General features: G+C 35.2%; 2 long non-coding RNA genes across 3 annotated transcripts; both read left to right on the forward strand.

Moving 5' to 3' along the window:
* The first annotated feature begins 4,619 nt into the window (after positions 1 to 4,619).
* Positions 4,620 to 6,995, forward strand: LOC133296309 (uncharacterized). Of its 2 annotated transcripts, XR_009749487.1 has the most exons (6): positions 4,620 to 4,783; positions 4,887 to 4,970; positions 5,417 to 5,496; positions 5,746 to 5,789; positions 6,365 to 6,510; positions 6,601 to 6,995. It is a non-coding gene; the product is annotated as an uncharacterized LOC133296309 (long non-coding RNA). The 2 variants fall into 2 exon arrangements; XR_009749486.1 differs by having other exon boundaries at positions 4,620 to 4,970.
* A 1,387-nt stretch (positions 6,996 to 8,382) lies between these two features.
* LOC133296310 (uncharacterized) lies at positions 8,383 to 10,908 on the forward strand. The gene is made up of 3 exons (XR_009749488.1): positions 8,383 to 8,695; positions 9,712 to 9,808; positions 10,646 to 10,908. It is a non-coding gene; the product is annotated as an uncharacterized LOC133296310 (long non-coding RNA).
* Positions 10,909 to 22,751: the final 11,843 nt, after the last annotated feature.

Raw genomic sequence — 22,751 nt, forward strand, 5'->3', positions numbered from 1 at the left:
ATGGTAGTGTCCGTTTGGAATTTAATGTTCACAATGGTGAATGATGATGATTGATCCAATAAAAATTATTATGATAAAGTTTGGTAACTTAGACAAATTTTGATGGATAAACTAGGAGTTCTTGTAAAACAAGGTGTTGAGGAACGGTGTAAATGAGTTATGGATGCCTTGAATCATTAATAATAAGGTAAAAAGAGTGTGTAATGCATATGAATTGAGTGGAAAATCTTGTCTCCCTTTATATGTATTTTCGGCCTAGAGGGAACGATTAGGAGAACGTGATGCTAAGTGATAATGTAAGGTAAATGAGAATTGTATTGGTGTTGAGAAAGGTTGTGTAACCATGGAGTTGATTGGGTGTGATTGAAACACATTGGGTAACATTTTGGGACTTGTGGCCGAACCTATAGTGTGATGGAGGGATTGCAATATATTATTTGTTGTGCTTGTTGTACAAGTTAATTAATGATCATGTGTGTGCGATCATTGTAGGTGGCCTCCCTCGGACACGATTGTAGAGGACTAACTCTTGAAGCTACCTAGTTTGGGAGCTTCGAACAGGTAACCTCTTGGTACTGGGGCTTGTTCCCCTTGTGTGTTCCACCATACCCGTTGAGGGTGATGGTAGGAAATGTATATAAGTAGTGTAGAATAAAATGATCATGCATTTATTATGTATGTTAGTGGTACACTAGATGTACCGAGTCTCTGGCCAGTAGACAGTTTTTGCCTTCGGGCATTTTGGACTTCCATTGGATAGGTCTCTGAGAGGGAGTTCCAGTTGACCCAAGGTCGTGGTGTGTGATCCGGATAGGAGCACACTAGGAAGTCTCGGGTGTATGCAGATGGGAGGGGTACCTTGGTTGATGTTCTAGGAACACGCCTTGGATGAGACCCACAGGCTTATATGCCGAGGATGTTGCGTGGTATTGTAGCTACCATTCCCGCTTCGTTGTATTTTGTATTCCTATATTCCCCAGTTTCTCTAAATCTCTTGCTTTATCCCGTTTTGAAAAGTGGTTATTTTATATTATTTATATGCATCGAAGTGAGTCATTGGGCAGAATTTTCTCCAGAACCTCTGGGTTACTGAGATATATTCGTATATCTCACCTCGTCTTAGGGGCTTTATTTCAGGAGGTAGCAGTGGCACAAGAGCGGCGGACAAGAAGCCCGTAGGATGATTCATTGGAGGACTTGCACTTTTGCATTTTGATGGCCATTTGGCCTAGGCTAGACTTAGGGCATGAACATTCCATATGTACGTAGGAGGAGTTTCATAGTCATATTTGTTCATGTCATTTTGCCCAAGTCTAGTTAGTTGTATATGTCTTTTAAGCTTTATGTTTCAAGTTGTAATTAAAGTATGAAGTTGTAAGTTGTAATATGTAAGTGAAATGTTGTAATTGTACAATGGATACATGATGTAATATGATGGAAGGGCTTTAGGCCTATTTTAGAATTATAATTAATTGTATGTTGAGAAATTGCATGTAAATGGACCTTGGTGATTGAAACAAGTTAAGGATTGATAAAGTGAGCCATATGGTATAAATTGTGTAATAACTATAAACTGAGTTGGGTTGTAAGTGCTCCAAGGCATTGTTGGTCCTTGTGTGTGCCACCCATTGGTTATTAGGTACATTTGAGGCCTCAGATCACATTTGCAAATTGGGGATTTTTGTAAAAACAAAGGAAACTCTGGCGAATTTTCTGTAGAATTGGCTGAATTTAGGCAAACTTCGGGAGAGCATATCTCCCTCCACAGAGGTTTGATAGGGACGTGCCATACGGAATTTCAAAGCTTAAGATGTCCCCTACATTGTGTTAAAATATGAGAAATTTTTGGATTGTACGCGGCCCTATAGAAACCTGCGAACACGGACTGTCCAGAACGCACCTGTGCAGGGGCTGTTTCTGGCAGTTTTTGGGAATTTTATTCCCGCTTCGTTTCTTGGTCAAATTAAGTTTATGATATATCAAATTGAAGCTTGAGGTGTCTAGTTCATGGTATAAAACTTTGAGAGCAATTGAGTAAGTGGTTTTTCTGCACTAATTCTTGGAGTGAAGGATGTTTGGAGCTGTTTTGGGGTTGGTCGGCAGTTTTGCTTGTCCAACTTCAAACGGCGATATCCGGAGCAAACGAAATCGAAATGACTCATGTGATAGTTCATTGGAAAGGTATTTAAGTAAGAAAAAAGATAGCTAAAGGGGAAGGACTAGTTTTGTGTGGTCTGTCCGCAGAAAAATAATAACCGAACCATGTTCTGATGAGTGGAAAACGTAAAATCGAGAAATTAGCTAAGTGGGTTTATGGGAACCCCTTAGTGTCTTGTATTGAGTAAAATAAGATATAAAAATAGTTTAAACAAGAATTCCGCAAGAGTTTACAGTTATGGTCACAACTATTAATTATAACGCTTTTTTATTGTTTTAAATACTCGCATAATAACAGAAAAAGTTTATTCGCATTTTTATAAATGAATTGCTGTGATTGTAACTGCGCTTAATATCATAATTAATGTTAACAATACCAGTGTACAACGGGCTGTTACAAATAGCAAGCTCAATGCTTGGAAGCAGAGGTCCTTATCTTTAGCAGGAAGAGTAATATTAACCAAATCTGTTTTGGAGGCTCTTCCTACTTACTCCATGCAGACTTCTCTCATTCCTGTGGGTACTTGTGATCTTATTGAGCAAAAAATGAGGGGTTTTGTGTGGGGTTTTGATAGGAATGTAAAGAAGGTGCATGCCTTGCCTTGGAACACTGTTTGTAAACCAAAGAGGGATGGAGGCTTGGGCATCAGAAGCCTGAGGCAAACTAATAAAGCTTGCATAATGAAGGCTGCTCATGGTCTCCTTACGAATAAGGACCAACTTTGGGCTAGAGTGTTAAGAAGTAAATATAAGGTGGAAGATTGTTTGATCCCAAATATTGTTAAGAGACCAGGCTCTTCGAACCTGTGGCAGGGGATAACTCGAGTTTGGCCCCAAATACTTGATGGTTCCAGGGTTATGATTGGTAATGGGATGGGTACCTCATTCTGGAATGACAAATGGTTGCCGATTGGTCCCCTTAAAGAGCATACATCCCAGGATATTCCTATTGAGTCTCTGGAGATGAGGTGATGGATATGGTGAGGAAAGATGGAGAATGGAACTGGCTGAAGTTTAGTCACTTAATCTCAGAAGATGCCTTAAGCTATGTAGTAGGAACCTGCCCTCCAAGCTTATTGAATGGGGATGATAGGGTTATTTGGGACTTATCCCATGATGGAAGGTTCTCTATAAAATCTGCATTTGGTAACATTTGTCCAGATTCAAATACGAATGACAACCTTCAGTGGAACATTATTTGGGACTGGGGAGGGCCTCCCAGAATTAAAACTTTTTTATGGCTTGCTCTTGAGGAGAAGTTGCTCACTAATCAGAGAAGGAAGCAAAGACATATCAGATTCTGAAATATGTCCTAGATGCAGTATGTTTTCTGAAAGCTGTATTCATGTCCTAAGAGATTGCAATTGGGCTCGATCTCTTTGGAAAGCTTTTGTTGGGCCTGATAAATGGGATGGTTTTTGCGAACTGCCATTAACAGATTGGATTCAGGCTAATCTGCTTCCCAAAAAGAATTTTTTGGGTGGTGATAGGGGTTGTATCTTATTTGGTATTGTATGCTGGTCACTTTGGAAAGATAGGAATTGTCTGGTTTTTGAAAATCAGATTACAAGTGTGGAAAATCTGGCTAGGAATTCCTGCATTTTTTTGTCTAATTTTATGGAAGCAAATATAATGTACAGGAAGGCAGGAATAGTGAGAAGTCAGAAATCTGAAGTGTTGATTCACTGGTCTCCTCCTCAGGCAGGTTGGATCAAGGTGAATACTGATGGCTCATCCAGGAGGAACAACAGTCAAAGTGGATGTGGTGGGGTGTTGAGAGATGATACAGGCAGGTGGATTATGAGATTTGCTAAGAATTTGGGTAGAGGAAGTTCAATTAAAGCTAAAGTGTGGGGTCTGTATTCGAGCCTCCTTTTAACTTGGAATAAAGTTTATAGAAGGGTGATGCTCGAAGGAGATTCCCAGGTGGCATTTCAACTTGTTAAGGAGGGATGTGCTCCAAGCCATCCTCTGGTGTTTTTGATTCAGAAAATTATAGAATTACTGAGTTTTGATTGGCAAGTGAAATTAACTCATGTATGTAGGGAAGCTAATAGTGTTGCTGATTATTTAGCTGGTTTAGCTTATGACAATGGTTGGGATACTTTTATTTTTTATGATCCCCTGATGGGTGTATAGATTTACTGGGTAGAGACCTAAGGGGTGTTGCCTGGCCTAGAGTGGTCAAAGTGATGTAAATTTTGCTTTGTTTTAGTTTATGATGATATTCAAAAAAGAAAAAATAAAAGAAAACCTCCACTAAATAATGTAATTTGTGGCAGGTTTTATGCCTCCATAATTTTTTATTATGTTTTTCTATTTTGAATTTCTTTATATATATATATATATATATATATATATATATATATATATATATATATATATATATATATATATATATGAAAAATAGCCACCGTCAGACAAAAATAATGCCCAATGTATTTTTTTTCTCAAATGTCACAATCTTCGTTCACTCTTCATTTTTTTTAATGTGCCCTGTCTTTCTCTTTTCTCTGTATTTCTAGCATCCACCACCATGATGAGGAAGATCATATCTTACTGGCGAGAACACTCTGATCTTCAAGCTCTGAGGAGATCGTCGTCTTCACCGTCGTCTTCAAGCTCTGTATTTCTTTCTTTCTTCTCAATTTCTTTTTGTTTTTAATTTAAATTATTTTGGCGATTTTCTTAGCTAAAATTAGGGGCGTTTTGTTTGATTCGTTTTGTAGCAAAGCTAGTATATATCAGTTATACAAAGAGGGGAACCAATGAAGAAGTGAGGTGCAGCACGGTGAAGTTCATGGAGGTTTGAGGTAAGGCCTTAGTTGTGTTCCTACAATTAATTGAGGATTTTGATTTTATAGCTATAAGCTATGGTTTGATGTTCATCTATGTCATGTGTGATTGTTTGACAACGGTTCAATTTTATACATAAATTGTGCAAGTTTAAATTCATTTGACTCAAATTGGAAGAGAAATATACAGTCGAATTTCTTGCGTCTCTTCTCATAGTAAATAAATGTTTCTTCCAGGATCCCGTGGTTCGCTTAAAATTATTCAATTTAATATATATATATATATATATATATATATATATATATATATATATATATATATATATATAAATATATAATTGAAATGCTATCTATTACTTGCAAGTGTCAATTATCTGCTTGCGGTTTCACAATTCTGTTAAATGCCACTTTTATTTTTTATTTTTTATTTTGGTTGTTCTTACCCATTATGAATTTTCAAATAGAAGCAAGAAGAAAAAGAGAGGCCAACGTGCTGTTGGAGGGGATAAGAGTGGAAGAGGGCTCTGCCAATTTAGTATGAAAGGTCTTTAATCTATCCTAATTTGACCAGTTTGTTATTTAAATAATAAGGTTCACTGACCTTTTCTAGTTATTAACTTTTGCTTTTCAAAGTTGCACTTAATGTGTTTGCCGAATATGAGAAGCTAAATCCAATATTTGAAGAAGTGATTTTTAGATGCTGCTGCTCCTCCGATTGACATTATTTTTGTTGGGATCATGGTAATACTTTTCTTACTGGTATTGTTTCTCATTTATTGTTGGTTGTGTCCAGTGTGTGAGAAGGTGGAAAGCAAGGGAAGAACAACTTATAATGAGGTTAGGAAGTTATTCTAAGTCAGTTTTTGCTAAACTGAAATGAAACTTACCTTGGCTTCAGTTTTATATAACAGAGTATATGCACATAAATATGAATATATATCATATAACATTCGTTTTTTTCAATTAATTTCTTAGTACATTTTTTGTCAGTTTTTGAAGAAATTACTTAAAAAAAAACTGCGCTTAGAATTTCCTGAGTTTATATTCATTTGGCTTTGTTCTTCATATTTTCTTGTTTATGAAGTATGACCATGATCTATATGAGTTGCAGTCTTTGACTTGTTACATTCCTATAAGATATTTTCATTTAGAATTCTTCCAGAACAGCCTGTGCTTCATTTATGTTTCTTTTCTGTTTCTGTTATTAAAGAGAAGCCTATATGTTGATGATGCAATATACTCTTCTTTCCATATGCACTTTTCTTTGAGCAGTCCCTCTCTCTTTCACTCCCACACCCTGCATTTTTACACAGCAGCATCATTCTGCTTTCTGCTAACACTTTAGCTTACTCACTTTTCTTTATGGCTCTGATATTTCTCTTTGCTATTTTGTTCTTTATGGCCCCTTCAAGCAATGCCTACTGGCGACCTTCACCTGGCTACTGGCCAAGTTCCAAATTCAGGTCTATGAGCTTTTACAAAGGGTTTAGAAATCTTTGGGGCCCTCACCAAAGCTTAGACCAAAATGCATTAACAATTTGGCTTGATAGAACCTCAGGTCTGAGTCTAATTAGTTTCAATTCACTTTACATGTTTTATCTACTATATATGATTGAAATGTATCACATTTTTTGTTTCTGGTTAACAGGAAATGGCTTCAAGTCAATTAGTCCATTTCGATCCGGGTACTTTGGTGTTATAACGGCTTTCTATGTAATGTTCAAATGATTTGACAAAAGAATATGTTAATTGATGGAAGCTTACACATTTATGTTTGGTTTGTTAAATCATGCACAGTTTATGTAGGATATAATCTCAGTGTATATCCTACAGGCACATCTATATTTCTCTCAGGTAAGGGCAGCAAAAAGTAGCAGAATGAGGACACAGTAGCTTGATTACGTATAGATCCATAAACTTGAGTTTATATATTTGGGAATGTATTTTAATACCCTAGCTCGTGCCCTGAATACCTTCTGTTTATTATAGTTTAGTCTTCTTGTGGATTGTAATGACATTATATTCAGTTGACGAACAATATTATCACCAATTGTTGAAAATAATATTCAGCTTTCTCAACCATATTGATTCTGTCCTATCTGCTTAATTGTGGTTCTCACTTCCATTTGGAGCTACAATGTTGTTTTTGGATAACTAGTATATAATAATTGTTTTCAAGGAATCGTAAGAGATTTAACAAGTAAATAATGAATTGGATAGCAAATCAAGTGATGTGCCCGATTTTAAAATTATGATGCATAAATCTTTTAACTTTTAGATACTAGCAGTCTAAAGTTGCCATAAAATGTGACAAATAGTGGAGGTTTAAATTTGCCAAAATGATAAAAAAATTGTGGCGGTCTACGACCTCCAGAAAGTTATAAATGTGGTGGAGGTCTATAAGTGACATTTGTGGGGGTTCGGAACCTCCAGAAAATGATATTACATTTGTGGCAGTTTGGAACCCCCAGAAAATGCAATATTTGTGGGGGTTCGGAACCTCCTGAAAATAAATAAACAAATTATGACGTTGCACACAAAAACTTCACAAAATGTGTTGTGGCGCATGCGAAATTGGAGATTTTTATGAATGCCACAAATGTCTTTTGTGGGGGTCAAAGACCTCCACGATTTGCAAATCTAACCCCCACAAAATACCTAACTTTTATAGTGATGGCTAATGGGCTTATGTGGAGTATATTACACATAATTAACTCTAAGTTCGCGTATTTTTTACTAAATCATTATTTTGCCCTCGATGAAGCCTTAAACCTAAAAATCAGTATTTTCACTTAATTAACCCTCTAATTATGCATTAATCTCCAATTAGTGTAATATAATTATTTGATTTATCATAATATGCACATTGAGCCATGTGTAGCCACCCTTTAATTAAGGAGAAAAAAATACCTCCAACAATTCTTCCCCTCTTTTTTTAACTTAATTAGATGAGGTTATTACGCTGGTATACTAACCCACACTTTTAAGTCTTGAAAACATAAGATGATTATGGATTGATTAGTAAGTTTTGTAAATTATTAATTAAGTCAGTTTCTATTGGCATTAGTGATCAGTTAATCATGTAATTTACATGATAATAAATATAAGAATACAATTCATGTCAAGCAAGTCAATTAGGACCTAAGAGAAATTATTAGAAAAGTTTGTGGGTCAAAATATAAATATGTATAAGTTTAGAGACTGTTTTGCAAATAGGTAAAACTTGGCCTAAACTTGATTTTTGATGGTATAATTAAATTGTTTAACAAATTTGGTGGGCGAAAAGTAATCTTGGTTTGTTCCAATTATGATTAAAAAAAATAATTAAAATGAGTCAAAGTTCATAAAAAAATCAACCAATAAGATGCATTTTAATTAAAAAGTCAAAGATGCATCTGTTTTTACACACAAGCTTGTCCAAGTCGGTTCTTACTCCTTTCTTTCTTCTTTTCCACGAGTCTTTATTCTCCTTTGAGTAGCCTTGGCCGAACCACAATTTTAAGGAAGAACAAGTTTTGTGCATGAATTTCTAGGCCATAAAACTCTTAGCTTTGTACACAAAATTGGAAGCCTTTGATCTTGTGAGTACCACCTAGTCTTTAGATTATTGAGAGGGGCTATTTTGAGTGAGATTATCCTTCTCTTTTCCATTGACCTACATGCTAGTTTGGGTATTTGGAATGAGCTTTTGAGTAGTTTGAAGTGTGGAGATTGATTACCTGTTATCGTGGAAGTTATCTAAGGTAAGAAACATCACTTCTAATGGTTGAAATCCAAGTTATAATTTTAGGTTTTCATGGTTTTGGGGCTGATTTGGGATGCATTTGATGATGAGTATATGATTTGTTTTGTTGATGGATGTTGATTGTTTGATAATGTAAAGTTGAATGATGCGTTTAAATGCTAAAGAAAAGCATGTCGGATTGTTGGAAATTTAAAGGGCCATTCAGCCATGTGGATGAAAAAGCATGAAAACCATATGTTTGATTGTTTGTTAATATGAAATCATAATTATTATGTAAATTTATGATGAAAGATGTGATGGAAAATTAGTAGAAGTTGTAAAAGAATTCATGGACATCAAAATGGGCGATTCAGCCAACATGAATGAAGTGGCCTTGGAATTGTGTTTTATTATGTTTATATGTTGATTAAGGTTTCTTGTATATGATAGGATTATGTGAAACATGAATTAGTTATATGAAGTTTGAGAATTTCATGAATTTTATTTGAATAGGCCATTCGGCCATCACACATACACACATATATATACATATGTGTGTGTGTGTGGAAGTTAGTTCAATATGACTTTGATGTTGAATGATGTCCTAAAGCATGATAAATATGATCAGGTTAATTGAATGGTGTATGAAAGTTTATAATCATGATGATTTCTTTCAATGTACAATTCAACCATTTCATGGAAAAGTGATCTAGGAAGCTTTGTAAATTCTATTGAATGGTAAGAGCTATTCCTAGTGGTAAGTTAAGGTAAATAAGGTGTGGAAATGTTACTTGGAATAAGTATCTATGATTGGATAATTATATGTATGTTTTGTAAGAACATGAATTAAATTGACTAGGACTTGTTTTGGCATGAATTGACTTGTCAATTATGATAAGAAAGTTTTTGGTATGGAAGGAACCAACCTAATTATGAATGTTGTATGTTGAATGGTTATGCCAAGTGTTGGACTTGATCCTAATACTTGGACCATAAGCCTTAATTGGCATTGATTAGGTTTGGTTGGTAAACTAGGTTGGAGACGAGCAATCTAGTGTTGGAAGATTAGTTGTTGGGAACTTGGAAGTAATTTCTTGAAGACCAAGTAAGCTTGATTTGGGAGCTTCGAGAGGTAAGCTCTTGGTTTCAATTTTTTTCTATCATGTTTGTTCCATCATGGTTTAATGGATTGTGGTTTGGATATCTGTATGTCTGTATATTTGATTTTGTTAGATACTTAGTATAGTTGCATTTATGTAGATAATGATATGTGACTGTACGATATGTATTTCTGATGACAATATCTCGTATGATATGTATTATGATGATAAGATTCCGTATGATATTTATTCTTGATGTCTTGATTCATGAAGATGAAAGTTATGTTATAAAAGTATATGATATGTATGTTCTGTATGATATATTATATATGGTATCCAGTTCTTGGCCAATGAACATATATTTGTGATACTCCAATGAATATTATAATGCCTGGAGATCTAGTTTTACTCCGTCAGTACTTTGTCGCTCAGAGATCTTGTTCTTCCAATTAGTACTATGATGCTCGGGAGATTTTGTTATTTATCATGAGTGCTCCAGTCCTCGGTTGACTCTGGTTACTTTGGAGGGACTTATGTCCTCAGAGATATCTGTCTGGACTATCCGAGTAGATATTTTAACTATTGGATATCTTATCTTAGTTATACTCTATTATACTCGATATGCTCTGTTATGTTTGTTATGTACTGATCTTCTCTGTAGAAACTAATGTTCTTGGAGATTTTGTTTGGACTATCTTATGGAGGAATATTACTTCTGGATGTCAATCTATTATTTCTGCTTACATGATGTCCTCTATACTCTATATCTGACCTTTCATGCAAGAAGTGAACTCTTGGATGGAGACTGCTCCATAAACCCAGAGTTTGCTGAAATTGTTAATTTCATCCCGTTTGAGGATATATTTCAGGTACTCCGACAGCGGCAAGATAGTTATCCTAGAGTAGGAGAATGGCTCAGGATTAAAGTATGCTTAGCTTTGGGAGATTTGATGAGATATTATGGGATTTATGTACATATGTTTTGTAGCATGACGTATGATCATGCATATGTATATTTTGATGTCTGTATTTGATAAATATGTATTTGTATGGTGTATTCAGTTATTTAATTTGGACTCTATTATGTATAAGTAATTATATCTGTTAAGATTAAGTATGAGACAGTTCGCATGGAGCCAAATTCTGTATGAATCCATGAAATTAGATTCTAGGTCAATTTGTTAGTGTAACAGCCCGTTGTACACCGGTATTATTAACATTAATTATGATATTAAGCGCAGTTACAATCACAGCAATTCATTTATAAAAATGCGAATAAACTTTTTCCGATTATTACGCGAGCATTTAAACTATAAAAAGCGTAATAATAAAAGTTGTGACTGTAACTGTAAAATCTTGCGGAATACTTATTTAAACTATTTTTATGTCTTACTTTACTTATTATAAGTTACTAAGGAGTTCCCATAAACCCACTTAGCCAATTTCTCAACTTTACGTTTTTACCTTTCCGAACATGGTTCACTAATTATTTTTCTGCAAACACACCGCTGAAAACCAGACTTTCCTCTCTAGTTATATTTTTTTCTTACTTAATTCCCTTTCTAAAAAGCTATCACACGCTTTAATCGGAGCTCGTTTGCTCCGGCTATCGCCGTTTGAAGTTGGATAAGCAAAACAGCCAACCAACCCCAAAACAGCTCAAAACATCACTCACTCCACGAAATACTACAGAAATTTCACTCATCCAATTTCTCTCAAATATTTATGCTACAAACTAGACACCTCAACATTAAATTTTATATATCATACGCTTAATTTGACTGAGAAACGAAGCGGGAATTAATTTCCCAAAAACTGCCAGAAACAGCCCCTGCATTAGGGGGTTCTGGACAGTCCGAATTCAATACATCCTACAGAGCTTCTTACAACCCAGAATTTTCTCATATTATAACACCATGTAGGGGACATCTCAAGCTTTAAAATGGCGTATGGAACGTCCCTATCGGACCCTTGTGGAGGGAGATATGTTCTCCCGAATTTCGTCTAAAATCTGCAAATTCTACAGAAAATTCGCCAGAGTTTCCTTTGTTTTTCCTAAAATCCCCAAATTTGCACAAGCTCACTAGTACCTCAAATGTACCTAATAATCTAATGGGTGGCACACACAAGGACCAACAATGCCTTGGGGTACTTACAACCCAACTCAATTTATATTTATTACACAACATAGCTCACTTTAAATCCTTAAATGGTTTCAATCAACAAAGTTCCTTTTCATGCATATTTTCAATATACAAGGAATCATAAACCTACAATAGGCCTAAAGCCCTTTCATCATAGTATATTATGCATTTCTGGTACATTTACAACATTCGACTTACAATTACAACTTCAACTTTAAATTACAATCTTCCAAATATTACAATTTCAATTACAAATCGAAACATAAACTTAAATGACATAACTACTAGACTTAGCCAAAAAGACATGAACAAATATGCTACTGATCTCATCCTACATACATATGAGATGTTCATGCCCTAAGTCTAGCCTAGGCCACATGGCCAACAAAATGCAAAATAATGAAATACTCTATCTAATCATCCCACGGGCTTCTTGCCCGCCGCTCCACTGCCACTGCTACCTCCTGAAATAGTGCCCCGAGACAGGGTGAGATATATGCATATATCTCAGTAACCCAGAGGTTCTGAAGAAAACTCCGCCCAATGGTTCACTTCGATGCATATAAGTAATATAAAACAACCAATTTCAAAACGGGACATAGCAAGGGATTTAGAGAAACTGAGGAATAGTAGGATATAAAATACGACGAAGCTGGAATGGTAGCTACCAATACCACGCAACGTCCTCGACATATAAGCCTACGGGTATCATCCAAGGTGTGTTCCAATAACCACAACCAAGGTATCCCTTCCATCCATATACACCCAAGACATTCCTAATGTGCTCCTACCCGGATGACACACCACGACCCTAGGTCAACTGGAACTCCCTCTCGGAGACCTATCCAGTGGAAGTCCGAAACTTCCCGAAGGCTAACTGTCTACTGGCCAGAGACTCGGTACATAAGTACCCACTGTAATGATGCATGCATGCTCATGCTGTTCTACACTACTCATATACACTTCCTACCATTACCCTCAACGGGTATGGTGGAACAGAAAAGGGGAACAAGCCCCAGTACCAAGAGGTTACCTTAATTCGTTCTTTCACTTAGCTCCGCAGCAGCTTATCTCACAACTTGGTACACAACAGAAAGACTACACAGAGGACATTCTCAATCACTCAAAATTCAAACAACACATGCTAATTCACAATTATACACGCATTGATCCAATCACTTACCTCAATCCACTTGGTCCAGGACCAAGGGCAATCCACCGATTCACTGTTCGGAATTCAAGTAGACATACGAAAACCTATACAACCATGTACAACCATCAGTATACGTCAAATTCCATCAAAACGAAAAAATCACAAAATCCTCCCTTTCCTCTTTGAAGGTTCGGCCAAATAGGTGTTATTTTGAGATTTATTTTTCTAAATTTTCTTTCTCATTTTATTACTCATCCTTAGGTTGCCAAGAGGCTAATTCAAGTGTCGTTTCACCGTTTTACGTCTTTTACGCATCGGTTTGTTTAATAATTCACTCTAGGTCAATTCAACACATAACACTTCCAATTATTTTTCTATTTGTTTTCCAACCTTCCAATCACCACACAACCCATCTAATTACCATTTAATTACACAACACATCATCCCAATAATTTTTCCAACACAATTCCTCACTTTCTCTAATGTGGCCGAGTTATGCCTTATGTAATACCAAAGGATTTCTTTCAATTTTTAACCATCAACATACAAGCATTCAACAACTCACCAATACATCCTAACACATTTCCAAAAATCCAAGTCATAACCACCAAAATTTCTCTAAGTTAAAAATCCATTTTTTTCACCTAAATTTTTCATGGCATTTCTAGCTTTAATACATCATTCTAAGGCATTATCATCTAATACATATCTTCCATTTGAGCTCTCTAACATAACACATCAACAATCAAAGGTTTAGGGTTCAAAATCAAATCATCACATTCAATCGTTTAAAATGCAAGAACACTCACCCAAATGGAAGGTACAAGGCTTCTACTAACTATACTCTACCATTGGAGCACTTGGAAGCTCCAAGAACATGAATTTTCTCCCCAAAACCGCGGCTGAAAATGGGCAGGATCTCCTCACACAAACGATTTCAAGGCTCAAGAGTGGTACCAATGTGTTTAGGAGGTGTTTTTCATCAAGATTCAAGACAAAAATCGTTGGATTTGGTTAAGGAATGGCTAAGTTATGATTAAATTAAAATTTGCACAATAATGAGGGGGGAGGGGGCTGTGTGCGTGATTTGGTGGGAAAGAGGAGAGTGAGATGATGATGAATAGTGGAGTGGTGAGGTGGCTTAAATGAAGCTTAAGTGGGTGGGTCCCACGCAATTTAAAACTCATCCGAATTTTCCTCGGATTTCCACTAAACGTCCATAAATTCAAAACCTATTTAGAAACTCTAATTTTTAACATTAACCATCCTCCTTTAATTATACTTGATCAGATGAATCCGGAGTTTTCCGGTCGTTCGGAGAAAACACTGTTTTAAGCTGTTGCGCGCGGCGTTGGCACACTTCCCCAAACTGACTTAATTCCATCAAATATTATCAAAAATCATATTTCCTAGCTCTATAGACCATTTATAACTCATATTTGAAACCTAGAGCTCAAAATTCAACTGGCACATTTTACGGTGCAATCGTACCGCGGTATTTTTACCCGGTAAAAGTACTATTCTATGATTTTTTCTGAAACTTGCCTATCCACTCAATTTTTCGTTCTGAATCCATTTCCAGGGTTATTTTTATCATCTGAGACCTTCTACTCAATTTTTATCTTCCTAGGGTTGCGGTTGGCTAATTACCATTTTGCCCTTTCTTTGTATTTTGGCCTAATCTTTAGGATTTTCACTAATTCTTCACTTAATTACTCACTTAATACTTTAACTACTTAATTTAAAATTGTGAGGTGTTATAGTTAGATTATTTGTTATTGTCTGTGCTGGATTTTTTTTAGTTTTAGGATTAGTCAAGAAGTGGGATTTTTCCCAGGATTGTCCAGTTTTCAGCGGTTATACTGTCCATAAGATTCTATCCGGAATAGTACGTTATCACATTCGGATAGTCATTGACTGTTAATTATGGTCACATGATTATTTAGTAAGAGTTTTGTACAGGTATGAGACTGTACAATTTAAGTTAATACAAAAAATTAAGTTACGCATGATAATGAGTTAGGAAAAGTAAAAGTAAAAAGTTAATTCACCGTAATACATAAAGTAATAGTGATAATTAAGTGTAAGTTTTCCATTTAGGAATTTAATTATGCTTCATTTTTGTATCATATGTATTTTAACAAACAGGTTCGGAACAGAGTGTTACAATTATGGTATCAGAGCAAAGTTCTAGGGAAGAAATCTAGTATGATTGATTAAGAAAGATTATTGCTTAGTGGTTTCTAGTGTTTGACATGATGATGCACTACTAGATACAGAGTATGAGTTTAACTGACTCATTCTTTAGTATGATGATTATAGAATCATGATAAATATCGGGATACACTTTGACAATTCTCCTGAGATATTCAGTATCATGAAGAGGATAAAGCATGTTTAAGAAAGGATTTTATAACAGTTTGGACATCAGGTCAAGTGTAAGTAACTGTTATATGTAACAGCCCGTTGTACACCGGAATTATTAACATTAAGTATGATATTAAGCGCACTTACAATCACAGCAATTCATTTATATAAACGCGAGTAAAATTTTTCCGTTTATTACGTGAGCATTTAAAACAATAAAAAGCGTAATAAATAAAAGTTGTGACCGTAACTGTAAAATCTTTGCGAAATAATTATTTAAACTACTTTTATAACCTATATTACATCTCTCAAGTCACTAAGGGGTTCCCATAAACCCACTTAGCTAAAATCTCACTTTTACGTTTTCTACCTACCCGAACATGGTTCGGTCTTTAATTTTCTGCGGACAAACCGCATACGACAAGCCTCCCATATTTTAGTATGTTATTCTAGACTTAATTACCTTTCTAAGAAGCTATCACACGAGTCATAAAGTTCTCGTTTGCTCCGGATATCGCCGTTTGAAGTTGGACAAGCAAATCTGTCAGCCAACCCCAAAACAGCTCCAAACATCCTTCACTCAATCAATTATTCTGGAAACTCCAATCAACTAATTTCTCTAAACTTTTTACACAACAAACTAGACACCTCAAGCTTCAATTTTACATTTTATACACCTAATTGGACCAAGAAACGAAGCGGGAATAATTTTCCCAAACTTCGTCCAGAACTGCCACATGTGCAGTGGCAACATGGGCAGTCCGTGGTCTCTGCCTTTTACAGGCCGACTCCCAACCCAGAATTTTCTCAAAATTTTACACAAGATAGATAACATATCAAGCATCAAAAAGGCATATGGAATGTCCCTATCAGACCTCTGTGGAGGGAGATATACTCTCCCAAAGTTTGCCTAAATTCTGCCAATTTCTAGAAAATTCGTCAGAGTTTCCTTTGTTTTTCCAATAATCCCCAAGTTTGCAAAAGTTTCTATGACCTTAATTTGTATCTAATAATCATTGGGTGGCACACACAAGGACCAGCAATGCCTTGGGGTTCTTACAACCCATCACAATTTATATCAAATTACTCAATTTCCATCACTTTACTTATATTTTCAAACTTAACATATTTCAATCACCATAATCCATTTGCATGCATTCATTGAATTATAAAGCATCATTCACATCCTATAATAGGCCTATTGCCCTTTCATCATATTACATACTTCATGGTGACATCAATTCATGTACAAATTACAAATCTTTCAAATGACATATTACACTTTACAAATCATAACCTTCAAATAACATAATACATACCCCAAAATAAACATGGTACTCAAGACTAAACTTAGACAAAATATACATCATGAACAAAATGATAATAATACTCCTAATCATATGCATTGTTCATGACCTAAGTCTAACCTAGGCCCAACGGCCACGAAAATGCAAAAACCCATGTAAATCCTCCAGCTCAACCTACGGGCTTCTTGCCCACCGCTCCAGCACCACTGCTACCTCCTGAAATAAAGCCCCCAAAGCGAGGTGAGATATATGAATATATCTCCTTAACCCAGAGGTTCTGGTGAATACTCCGCCAAATGGTTCACTTCGATGTATATAAATAACATAACATAACATCCGAAAACGGGATAAAGCAAGGGATTTAGAGAAATAGGGGAGCATAGGGATACAAAATACGACGAAGCTGGAATGGTCAATGCCAAAACCACGCAACATCTAGCCTATTGGCTCGGCATATATAAGCCTACGGGTTTCAAATCAAGGCGTGTTCCCAGAACATCAAACCAAGGCACCCTCCATCCATAACCACCCAAGACTTCCTAATGTGCTCCTATCCGGATCACACACCACGACCCCAGGTCAACTGGAACTCCCTCTTGGAGACCTATGCAGTGGAAGTCTGTAACGCTCGAAGGTAAACAATCTGATACCACTTGAAAGTAAAAAAGAGGGCCTTGAAGGCCGTAGCATGTGAGAGGGGAAAAACAAAAATTTTCCGCAAGCGGAATACACATGCATATCAAGATACATACTTTAAGACGTATGTCATACCTTGTTCGTGAAAAACTCAAGACGATCAAAGGTAGGTCTGAAGGGTTCAGACCCTCTAACGTTGATCCACACCACCTGCGTCTAGATACAGGAACTCCTTCCAGTAAAGCCGCCAATTGATCACCACAAAGAGGCTTGCTATTCGCTCAATGTGTGATGAGAGGAGGCTATGTAAAAGTGTTTGGAAGAGTGAAGTTTTCTGAGAGAAAACCTCACAAAACTGGCGCAGGAAATTAGGAGAGAATGGCTTGGTTGGTTTTCTAAAAACCCTAGAAAGAACATATATAAAGAGGCGCACAAGAGGAGCCTATTTGTTAAAAACAAATCAGAATTTTAATCAATAAAAATCCCTTCCAAAAGGGCGCTCCATCAAATAGAGAGAGAATAGGATTTGTTGCAAATCAAATCTCATCAAATCTTGCCAACAACATCCTATCATATCTTTATGATATATTAGGTTCAAAACCTAATCAAATATCTGATCATAAATCATCATATAATCAGTTATATGGTGCGCCCCATATAGCCTAAATAATGACCAGATACATTTGAGTAATCAAATCACTCAAATATTCTCTCAACAGATTGTATCTTCTGGAGCTGATACTGATGACTAATCATCAGGCATATTAGCGCCCCATATCTCCTTGGATTATGTCCAAGAGATTTTCTCTTGATATGTTCCAACAAGATCTAATCTTGTTATGTTCCAACAAGATCTTATCTTGTCTTTTTCAAACAAGATCTTATCTTATCCTTTTTCGTAATGAAACAATTTTCATAGCCAATTCTAATTTAATTATTAAATTCAAATATTAAAATATTCAAATTTAAACTTTCAAATATTCAAATTCAAAATTCAAAATTCAAAATTCAAAATTTCGAATTCAAAATTCAAAATTCAAAATTTAAATTTCAAATTTCAAATTCAAAATTCGAATTTCAAAATTCAAATCAAAATTTAAATTTCAAAATTCAAATTTTAAATTCCAAAATTCAAAATTTAAATGTTTGATAATTAATTAATTTAACTAATTAAATTAATTAGTAATGACTTGGACTATCCAAGCTCATTACATTAACTATGCGCCCCCCACCCCTTTAGGTGGAGTTCCAAACTACTTCTTGGGCTAATAACTATTATAAGGCCCAATACTTTTAATGCTAGAGCATCTAGACAATTAGGTGTTTGTGTGTGACCCACTAGGTCCAACGTAGCCACTGACATAAATGGGCTTGAGCCCAATAAGCCCACAACCCATCTAATGACAACACAGAGCACTAGCAATGCTTTGTTGCCCCAGAACTAGTTAGATTAATGATTTGATCATACTATTAAACATATTTGGTTGCCGTATGTTTGTCCCTTCGTCTCGGTTACCTTCCCATAAAACCTAGGGTAAAGAAACGTATCATCCCTTGCGGTTTAGGGTTAGCTTTTTATGAAATAGGGAGTCTTCAATTTACTGACTCTAAAGGCAGATCATCTTATGATCTCTTTTACTATGCATAGATTCCCGAGTCACTGTAAATGTCATCCTGATTTCTCCGGTTTAAGGATAACCTAATCTCTCACAGAGATTTGACGAATTCCTTCAGCTTATCACCCTAGCCCTGTGCACTATCAGGACAAGCCCAAGAGCATACCTATGAATCTCTATGTTTCAGGCAGACGAGGTATACAGTCAAAGCATTCCTTCTAGAACACAGTCTAAGTGATAACTTTTGGTCTAAGGAAAGACATACCCAAATATAAAGAGACTACTCTAATGATACTATCTGTGAGATTTCCTCAGAGAGTCTCTTTGTGGGTCCATTCAGTGCGAGCTATACTCTTATAGGTCCACCCACGACTTTAGCTAAGACATCTCCATATCTGTAGCACATGAGGTCTATACCTTGTATCCATATACAAGTAGATAAGTCATGCTAGTCTTATCCGAGATTACTGACCCCATTCTCAGTATCTCTAGACTAGGAACATAATATTAGGAATAAGCATCCGGTATTCTTGAATCCTCATGATCGTGATCTCATCACAGATATTCAAGAGATACCTATTTTATTCCACGGGATTTATCAAGTTATTCATAATATATTAACATTAATATCGAGACAGAATTATGAAACAAGATAAAGAGTGCTTTTATTTATTTGCGACAATGTTTGAAAAAGGTCTACATCTATGTCCTTATTTAATCATAAGATTGTCTCTAGGACACCCAAATACTAACATGGGTTTGGAAAGTTGTTTCCAACAAATTTCAAGTCAAAAATCACTTGATTTGGTTAGGTATTGATGAAGTTAAAGGGAAATGAAAATCGAAGTGAAAATGGGGTTTTGGGAGGGGGAGGGTCGCGGGTTCTTCAATAGGGGAGGAGAGAAGATTATGAATAGTGTCTAGGCTTATGTGTCTTAAGTGATTTTAAGTGAAGTGGGCCCTACCGCCACCTCACGCGATTTCAAACTAACTTGAATTTCCCTCCGATTCCACTAAACGTACATAATTTCATAACTTATTTAGAAACTCTTATTTTTAACATCAACCATTGTCCTTTAATTACCCTTGATCAGATGAATCCGGAGTTTTCCGATCGTTCGGAGAAAATGCAGTTTTAAGCTGTTACGCGCGCCGTAGGCACGCTTCCCCAAACTTACTAATTTCCGTCAAATTTCACCAGAAATCATATTTCCTAGTCCTATACACCAGTTATAACTTATATTCAAAACCTAGAGCTCAAAACTCAATTGACACGTTTTACGGTGCAATCGTACCGCATATTTTTTACCCGATAAAACACTATTCACCAATTTTTCTGAAACTTGCCTATCCACTCAATTTTTCGTTCTGAATCCATTTCCAAGGTTATTTTCATCATTTGAGACCTTCTACTCAGTTTTACCTTCCTAGGGTTGTGTGTTTGGCTAATAACTGTTTTACCCTTTCTTTGTATTTTAGCTTAATTTCCAGGATTTTCACTAATCCTTCCCTTTAATCCTCATTTAATATATTAATATATGATTTAGAAATACGAGGTGTTATATTGTAGGATCAAGACAAATCTTTAGTAGTGAGAACACTGTACGTTATGATTAAAATATCTATGATATCAGAATTTTAAGGAGATTTAGATGTTGAGAAATGGGTTTTAGAGACTTTTTCATATATAAGATTTAGCTAAACAGAATAATAAGTATGATTTGTGGTTTAACTAAGGAAAAAATGGTATGGTCCATTAGGATAAGATCTTGTTCATCTCAAGAATGTAAGGGCCAACTTTGAAGGCCCATAACTTATTCGATCCTCAATCAAACGGGACGTGTAAAGTGTCAAATTAAATCTTAATATTTCACCTGAGATCTTAAATACCTTCTCATGTTCGGGGATTCCTAGTCCTAAATTAATTTCAAAGGTTAAAGTTTCGATTATGCTGTTGAGTAATATTGATCAGTCAAGAGGTTTATACAACGATACAAGATACCTTATTACAAGATTGGGAAATCATGTTGTTGAGGCAACTATTCTTACAGGAAGCAATATAGAAGAAACCATGTTAATCCCAAGGATGACGATGAGCCCATTAAATCATACATTTCCTATAAATTTTCAAAGAAGACAATTCCCCCTTATCGTTTCGTTTTCTATGACTATCAGTAAGAGTCAAGAACAATCGCTCTCTCATATTGAAATTTATCTCCTTAGGCCTATTTTCACTTATGGGCAATTATATATGGCATTATCAAGAGTAAAGAGCAAACAGGGATTGGAGATATTAATACTTTGTGATAATTGTTGTGTTATAAAGAGTACATTTATCATAGTCTACAAGGAAGTATTTCAAAGATTAGTGTAGTTGATTTGGTTCTGTCTATAATGATATAACATTGTTGTTTGGAACAGGTTAAAATAGAAGGAAAAAAATAGCAAGAGTCACTTTTTATTATTTTTATAGCCATTTCGATTGTGGTTTGGTTTGTTTTTCTTCCATTTTTTTATTGTCATGTAGAATCGCTATTTCATGCACAATTAGTTCTTTTTTTACTATCTTTATACGACTGGACTGCACTTTTTTTTTATTTGATACTTTTATTTATAGATTATTTTTCATTTATTTCCAACAGGAGCAAGGATCAAAAGTGCATTGTGAAATGGGTTTTTATCGTTTTTGCAAGTGTAGGTTGGACCATCTTTTTTTTTGGTAAGCAAGTTGGACCATCTTTATTATTACCTTGATATCGAGAAATTTTTTTCTTCACATATTGCCTGATTAGAATACAGACAACATTTAAAATTAAGAAGTTGCAAATCACTTACCTATTTTGTCTTTCAATTAATTGTTTAATAATTATTCTCTTCTATTTTATCATGGTCGTGTTGATAATACCTTCTTTGTTAGCTAGATATGCGAAAGCATTAATATATTATTTTAAAGTAATGTTCAGCATCATTGTTTAATTTGAGACTGAAGAAGGGCATTTTCTTTTTATACCTTACGTGATGCAATTCAGTGTGTTATCTCCTACAAAATTTTATTCGTAAAATTTATTTCAAAGTTGTGTTACAAATGATAATGGTAGTTGTTCTGGTTCTATTTAGACACATCTGTTCCACTGTAAGCAATAAATCTGAATCATACATATGGGGGTCGTCACTAGCGATACAAGAAAATTTGCGTTAACTTTTGCAAGACAAACAAACATATTTTTTTCTCAGTGCAACGCAGGGGTAATAAACTATTATTTCTATATTCTATATCATTAATACAGTAAAATGATCCCAACAATTTTTTTTAATTAGTTTTATTGCTGAAGTCAGAGACACCTTGCTAGAGAAAGGGAAGTTGTGTACGGATAGAGCTACTGGGGAGAAGTTGTGTAGGATCAACATTGTTTTGGATGTTGTTGAACTATATATTTGAGAATTATTAGATAGTTAGGAAATATATAATATTTTAATATTTATTTAACGTTTGTTTGAACAATTGTGGATGATTGTCTAATGTTTAACATGAGATTAAACATTAATTATTTGACGTTATGATATTTAATATATAATTTTGTGTGTTTGTTTTTCTTCTTCGACTTCTGAAGTTAATCTTCTGCAATATTTAATATACAATAATTCAATTATTACTTGAAATTTGAAAATATCTATTCCTTTGTTTTGATTATGAAAAAACAAGTTTAATAAAATATATTTATGGTAAACTATCTTCAACAACAAAAAAACAA

This window comes from Gastrolobium bilobum, unplaced genomic scaffold, assembly GCF_033153095.1.
Source record: "Gastrolobium bilobum isolate Gb01-03AN ecotype WA unplaced genomic scaffold, APGP_CSIRO_Gbil_v1 utg1801, whole genome shotgun sequence".
Lineage (NCBI taxonomy): Eukaryota > Viridiplantae > Streptophyta > Magnoliopsida > Fabales > Fabaceae > Gastrolobium > Gastrolobium bilobum.